This window comes from Sinocyclocheilus rhinocerous, unplaced genomic scaffold (genome assembly GCF_001515625.1).
Source record: "Sinocyclocheilus rhinocerous isolate Xijiao unplaced genomic scaffold, SAMN03320098_v1.1 scaffold2047, whole genome shotgun sequence".
NCBI lineage: Eukaryota > Metazoa > Chordata > Actinopteri > Cypriniformes > Cyprinidae > Sinocyclocheilus > Sinocyclocheilus rhinocerous.
Genome location: NW_015654553.1, coordinates 181,339 through 189,114, shown reverse-complemented (window position 1 = coordinate 189,114; position 7,776 = coordinate 181,339).

The following is a 7,776-nucleotide window of genomic DNA, read 5'->3' as shown; positions in this document are numbered from 1 at the left end:
TTGTTGATGAGTGACAGAGCAGAATAAGGATGGAGCAAAGTGTGGCTGCGCTGTCCTTGAAGGACGTTCAACTCGGTTTTGTTTATATTTTGCTTAGCCTATATTTAAATGACAGATGTCATATTTTTTTATTTTTCTCTGACACTTTTCCTACTGTGTTAACAGAAAAATGCCAAACGAATTTAGTATTTTGACAAGACGAATAAAAATAGCTAATAGGCTATTTTTGTACAACCTACATGTTTGTTTTTTTCTCTCTGCGACACTTTTTAATACCGTGTTTTAAACGTTAAACGAATTGTATCCTGACAAGACAAATAAAAATAAGATATACAATTTTTGTACAACATTTTTATTTTCTCTGACATTTTTTTTCCTACTGTTGCATAAAATATTAAACAAATTTTGTGTCTTAAGATAATTCATATAAATTCAAGTCAAGGTCAATAAATTCAAGACTCTTGACAAGACGAATAAAATAACATACAATTTTGTGCAGACTACACTTTTATTTGTTAGCCTATCTCTCTTTCTTTCAGTAGCGGAAATTTAACTGTGAGATTCTGGAAACAAGATCTAAATTTAGCGGGAACGGTCGGGTCGGGAAGAAAATTATTCTAAGCGAACAGCGGGTGAAAAAAAGTGAATATATAGCGGGAGCGAGTGGGTGCGGAATAGAATCTTGCGGGAGCGGGACTAAAAAAATAGTCCCACGCAGACCTCTGTTTGGATCAAAAACATCCCTGATTTACATAAGCAAACATAGCAGAATTAAAATCTAGGGCTATATGCGCCATCCAAACAGCTGCTATTGAGACTTCTAATAGATCCTCTTTGCTTGGCTCCATTCTGTCATGAGACACACACTTCTCACACTCAATTCCCAATGGATAAATTCAAATCCCACCCAACTTTATTTCTGGTTTCACTCAGTAGTACATCAGATTAGGGAAAGTAAATGGGTGTTTCAAGTTGACTTTTAAAATGTCAAACCCGGTATGCCAACTCTCATTTAAACCCAGAATGTTCACTCTCATTTATATGGGTCACCTTGGCCCATAATTCCCTCGGATTCTCATCTGTCCTCACCACAGCAGAGGCTTCCACAGCCTTAACGAAACACAATGCAGAGGGAAGAGAGATAGAGAGTGAGTGAGTGATAAAAAGGAGAACGAGAGGAAAAAATGCAGATTCTAGGCACATGATCATCTAACATCAGTAAAGTGGCATCACATTAGCATCTTCCTGAGTGCCGACTTATCTTTGGAGTACCGCAGCAGATGCATGTAGATATCACCGCTTGCAGTTCAGAGCAACGATGTGCTTTATCATTCCACGAGAAAATGTCGCATTCACCTTCTCTGAATTGCCTCTCTTTTTATCAATAGGAGATACTACAGATAGTGGTGTCAGAATGCAGGTGGTTGATTGTGAGACGGCTGTGCCCAGTGGTGCTTTTTCAGGTCAGAGAGAAGAAGGCTGCAGTGTGCAGGCTTATTCAAATTCATAAACAGCAGGATGGAGCGCGAGAGAGTTTGTTGTCAAGTTCGGCATCTTTGTATTGTCAAAACAGATTCAAATGATCCGGTCAGAGCGAGTCTCCAGTGAACAGACCAATTTTGGAGTTTGCAAACAGTGATGACATTTTTGTGGGTGGAGCCTATCTGGTGGCAGAAAGTGGCAGCTTTAAAGTAGCAGTCTATGGAAGCCATGGAATTAAAGAATAAAGAAAAGGTAGTTTTGAGTTTATATTTCAAATTTCTGACTTTTTTCTCGCAATTCAGAGATTATATCACACAATTCTGATAAGAAAAATCAACTCGTCACTCCCCCTCACATTTTCTGGAGTAATATTTTATAAGGGTATGTACTTTTACTCAAATACTTGATTTGTGGACTTTGTAAACCACTGAGTTTAACTACCTCAGTCAAAGACTTTGAGACAAAAAAAAGAAAAAAAAGTTGAGTTATAAACTATACTATGCATAAAAGTCTGTCAGCTGTCTGCAGAACTGAAGAGTGAAGAATAAACACTGCATGCACATTTATGTGATTATCTAAATGAAACTGAATGAAACTACCCATGTTATGCAGTAATGATATCCCCTGACTGGCTGTTTCTGGGGGAAAAAGAAAAAGTCAGAATAAAGCTGCTCTCATTCTCTCTGGATACCAGAAAATCTGTGCTGAGCAAATGAAAATTTGAATTTCAATGCAGCACTTTCATTAGCTGTTGGAGACACAAATTCTCCTAGTTAGTATGTAGTTAGTGTATACTTGTGGCAATTATAAATAATTAATTTCTGAAATACCTAAAAAGTTGAAACACAAAACTATTAAATTGCTTTTGCTGATTTATTTACTTTAATGTTCATTGTTTACATGTGTTCATCTTTTCTTCAAATGAGGATGTTTGTCTGTGTCTGAAAATATAAATATAAAGCCCTATTCATTCGGAACATCATAAACTTGTTAATTAAATGACAAGATTTAAATAAGACTGCACTAATAACTAGATTAGTGATTTGAGCGTTTTCCAATAAGGCTGCTAAATTAATTCTGTTTTTTATGGCATCCCTAGTGATGTGAATTATTTATCAGTTAACATTCACAGGATTTTTGGGTTTATGAAATATGTGGTTCAAATAATTGTCATGTACTAGGAAACTATTTACTCTGTTTCCATGGTAACACCTAGCAGATTTGTCATGGTTCCTCATATCAAATGTCACAATTATACTAGTTTTCTGCCAGACTGAAAATACATTTTATCTCTGTTTATCTTTGCATGTTATTACTGTTTCTGAATATGTCCTACAACCTCAGCAGTGCCTCCACAAAAATGTTTGTGTGTTTCTGCAGGTTTAATAAAAAATAAATAAAAAATCCTGGACGGATAGCCAGTCTATCGCAGTAATTCAACAACTCATTACATCTAATTCTATAATATTAATTCTGGGTTAAAAACAACCCTTTCTGGGTTATTTTGGAACCCATTTCCTGAGTTGTTTTTTGACTGGGTCATTCAACCTATTTGTCACGAATCCTGTCCATGGACTTCCATCCACTTGCCACCAGAGGTCGCCCTCCCATTATATTGACTTTCACATTACACAGACTGTTGCATGTCACTCTGGACTACATTTCCCATCATCCATTGCACTGATTGCGCACAGCTGTAACCAATCACACACACACACACTATATTACACCCACTCAGATACTTCTCAAACTGCCGAGTATTGTTCAGCATTCATCACTGTTTTAGCTGATAGCTACTTTACGGAGCCTGCCCTAGTTTACATAGTCTAGTCATAGTCTTGCCTTGTCTGTTTTCCCGTGTTCAGATTCTTGCCTGTGTATTTCGGATTACCCTCTCGTCTTGCCCTGATCGGACTCTGTTTACCCCTGCCTGGACTATTGCTGTGTACCTGGATTATCTCTCTTTGCCTTGCCCTGCTGGATATTGTTCGCCGGAGCTTGATCACATCGGTCCTTGGATTACTCTTTGTCTTGCCTACGCTATACCTGTTGTTGTTGTCGACCCATGCCTGTTTCTGACCACGTCTTTAATAAATAAGCTTTGCATATGGATCCGCACATCTCTCGTCTCGTTCGCCCCGTAACACTATTGAAGGCTTTTCATTTTAAATAACAAAAATGCACTCTAAAATCTGTTTTATATATATAACAGATATGGGAATGTGGGGGGAAAAATAAAATAAAATAAAATAAAAGTGCTATCAGCTGTTCCAGTTCATTAAATGACAATCTTATATTACAGTTTTTCTTGATTGCTTAAACACTATCACCAGGCTTTTGAACTAAAATTTCAAAACCATAACGCCATTTATCAAAAAGCACACCCATTTCCCTAAACTATAAACACTATTCCCCTTTTTGACACATGAATCAGATTTGTTGAACTGTCACTGCAAAACTCTACACACAAATCCCTTCATTTCTCATTGCCTAGACCATGTTGTCATTTAGAAAGCACTAGCATTCAATATTGTTCACTCAAGTCAGCATAGCTTGAGCTCAATTAGCACACAGTTACCCACGTGGAAACACTAAGAGTCAAAATTTATCACACACCAATCAGAACCTTCAATAGATAGATAAAAGAGCCCAAGTCAGTTCATTCAGTTTTGGAACAATGGAACAGTCGAGGACACCAGAGAGGAGGAGGAGGAGGAAGAGGATGAGGGGCAAGGAGACAAGGAGTCTCAGATGAAATTCGTGCCACTAGTTGACCATGTCCTTGTCGATGGTATGACTATGAGGGAGGCTGGGCAATGAGTTCAGCCAAACTTAAGTTGCTTCACCATCGCCTCGATCATAAGAACCTTCAGGGAGGAAAACCGATAGGTGTACCTCAGTGTACTCTACTGTAACTTTTGAGTGCTGTACTCTGTTACAACACATGCATCAAATTGCCTTACATACAGATAGAGTTTCTGTCTGCCTCCATTTTGTAAAACGGATGTTACAGTTACAGTAATCAGTACTTCTATCAACATAACTTACCAGTTTTGGATATATTGTTTTGAATTTATTGCACCAGTGTGTGTAATACTATGTTGTAGTGTGTGTGTTTTTGAGGGCTTGTGTGTGATGTCTGAGGCCAAAGTTTGGTTTTTCAGCAAGAGTGAATGGTTTTGAGTGTAGAGCTTCATTTTGACCTGAAAATAGGATGTTTGGGGAATTGGGTGAGACGTTATGGATTTGTGTTTACTGTTTTGAGAATATGAGGCATAGCTTCAAGAAATGTGTTTAAGCAATCGAGAAAAACTGTAATGTTTGAAAAGTTGTTTCGAAAAACATCAAAAACAGCTTTACCTTCTGCCATTTTGTTTCAACCCATCAAACGTATAGTACGACCAGGGGCGTAAATTTCGTCTGACAGTTGGGGGGAACAATAAACATAAAATTTCTCAAGAGCGATTTTTGAAGGGGACACAAATAACACCGCTAAAATTTTACTTGTAAGGATATGTATACACAGATGATAGCTTTACTACTATTAGTGCAGCAGGGAGACCGTGCCAAATTAGACAACTTCAAGCTGTTGTGGTCACACCGCGACAGCGCTCGTGTCCGTTGTATACATCACAGTGTTGTCAAGTCCGCGGTTTTCCCGTGGAATTGGGCTACTTTATCACTGTTGCCATGGGTTGTTTTTTGTGTCCGCGGGTTGAAGCGACCCCAACAACGTGTATTTTAGCCGCCGGAATGTGATTTTTACCGGGGGACCCCCTCAAAACGCGGTTAGTTTGAGCTAGTTATGGGTAGCAATTGGGGTTTTTTGTTTGTAAAATACCTGGCAACCCTTTTCGTCAAGCAGGTAACGTTATTATTGCTAACATAGCGACTCATCGAAAAATACATTGGCATCATCTGTATTAAAGAGAAAATAATCACTATGCTGTTGCTTATTTGTCTCGCGAGAGTTGGCAACAATGCTGGTCATGCATATAACTCCATGGTGGCATCTAGATCTGGTGTAGACAAGTATTCCAAGCAGACGTTAGCTGCAATGTACATTTAAACAAAAAAGGAAAAATGTGAGACTACAGACGTTTTCCTATTTGTACAGTAATAATTTGATAGGAATACAATGTAATACAAACCTTAATGTCATTTAGGAAGTTTCTCGTCAGTCAAGTTTTCTCTCAGGACAGAACACAGAATGACCTTTGACAAATGTATCCAGTTTTAACCACAGACTACCCAACATTGGGTTACACTGATCCAGCGATGGGTAGGTATGTGATTGTGAGGGGGTTCATCATTTGTATTGACAGTGAAAATGTCCTAGCAGCTGAGTTACAGAAAAACTACCCAGCACCTGGGTAAAAAAATATTAAAAATAACCCAATAAAAATGTCCCAACAGGCTGAACCCAGCATTTGGGTTAAAAAAAAAAAAGAAGCATTTTTTTAGAGTGCAGAAAAACTTTCAGTGCCCATTTATTGAGATGCTGAACAGATTAAGTTAATTATGCATATTAGATTCAAGGAATTTAACCAATGAAGATACCACACAAATCAAGTGCATGTTAATGAGAACAAAAAGAACCACAGAAATCTCAATGCAGAAATTCTAGTCACATATGCAATTCAATTCCTTCGTTTCATTTAATAATCGCCTTCATAAAGAATAAGAATGAAACTGGTCTGTCATACGTCAGCTGGGTGATTTTATCTATCAGCTGGACTATCAAAATTAGCTCAGAGTGTCATGCTTAAATTAGCAAATCGTGAATAATCACTCGTGCATTTGTGGGCCGTATGTGTGTGTGAGTGTGTGGTTTTAGCCTTGGAGGCAAAAAGGTAAAGTGATTATTTTCCACTTAATTCAAGTTAGAGTGTTAACCGCTATGTACAAAAAGAAAGTAAGCATTGCTCACGACCATGGTAATTATCATGAAGAGAGAAAAACTGTTATCTTCATCACAGTGACAGAGAGAGATCCATTCTCATATTTTCTCTTCTATTAAACCCAGCTCTGAGTTTAAAGGGGAGTTTTTGGTTGGGACAATGTGCACTGATGAATTATGCATGCTAAGACCAGGAATTTGTATTAATAAAGTAAATAGGGTCCACACTGAAAAACACAATAAGTAAAATGTATTTAACTTTCCTTTTGCAAGTTTTTTCACACATATTTTTAAGTAAATGTAAATATGGAATTAAGTCAAATCTACTTAACTAAGTTATGCAAAATTAACAAAGAGAATAAGTAAATTAAACTTGGCCATTTAGAGTTTGTTGAGTAATTTCTACGTAATCATTTGAAGTTTACTCTGCAATACTCAAGAACATTTTACTTACTCATTGTTCGTAAAATTTACTTCTGTCAGGATCGTCAAAATGATAGATACTTAGCATAAAGTTTGGTTAAACCTGTGTATTAAACAGTGTAAATACAACTAGGAAACAGTAAAAAAAAATTTAACCTTATTAATTGTTATCTGTGCATGATGGAAACACAAGTCTATCATAACTGTAATATTTACTCAAATAATTATTGTAAACATAACAAACAATTCCAAGTAAAATATAATTTCAATCTTTAATTTCTACAAGCTTGAATTGAGTAATATAGAATTTTCTGTAGTATTTACTTTACCACAGAATAATTTTTATCAGTGCATCTTGATTTTATATTGACTTTAAAACTGGATGTTTATCATTACCTGTGTGCCGTGATGTCATATGGCTGTCTGAAGTTGGAAACTGTGTCTCTTTTAGCTAAATTGAATGTGATTTACAAATCTTTGATGGATGTTTCAGTTTAAAACAAGTTTTCATCAATGAGTTATCTGTTTTTGTCACGCTGTAAGAAAAAAAATCATAGAAAAACTGAAAAGGTACTGGTAATTTTCTGCCAAAACATTCTTCTTATTGTTTTTTTATAGACGTTTCCTTTAACCCTAAAACACAACACAATACAATGCGTAATTCAAAATACAGTCAAAACACCTGTGAAAAATCGATATGGAAAATTCCTTCATATTAACACAATACGTTGGGCCCTATTTTTAATGGACTTTTTTTAGTGCAGCAGAAGTACACAGCACAGAATTTGATACGTTTTGTTTGCTATCTTTATCAAATTGTCTGCAGTAATTTGTTCAACACCATTAACATGTAATGAGGCTAAAAATGCAGTTCTGTTAATTGTTAATACACACACCACATGCACTTCATGGCTCAATAAATTCCACAGAGAAAGCTTTTGCACATTATTATATAACATTTTATAAAATTA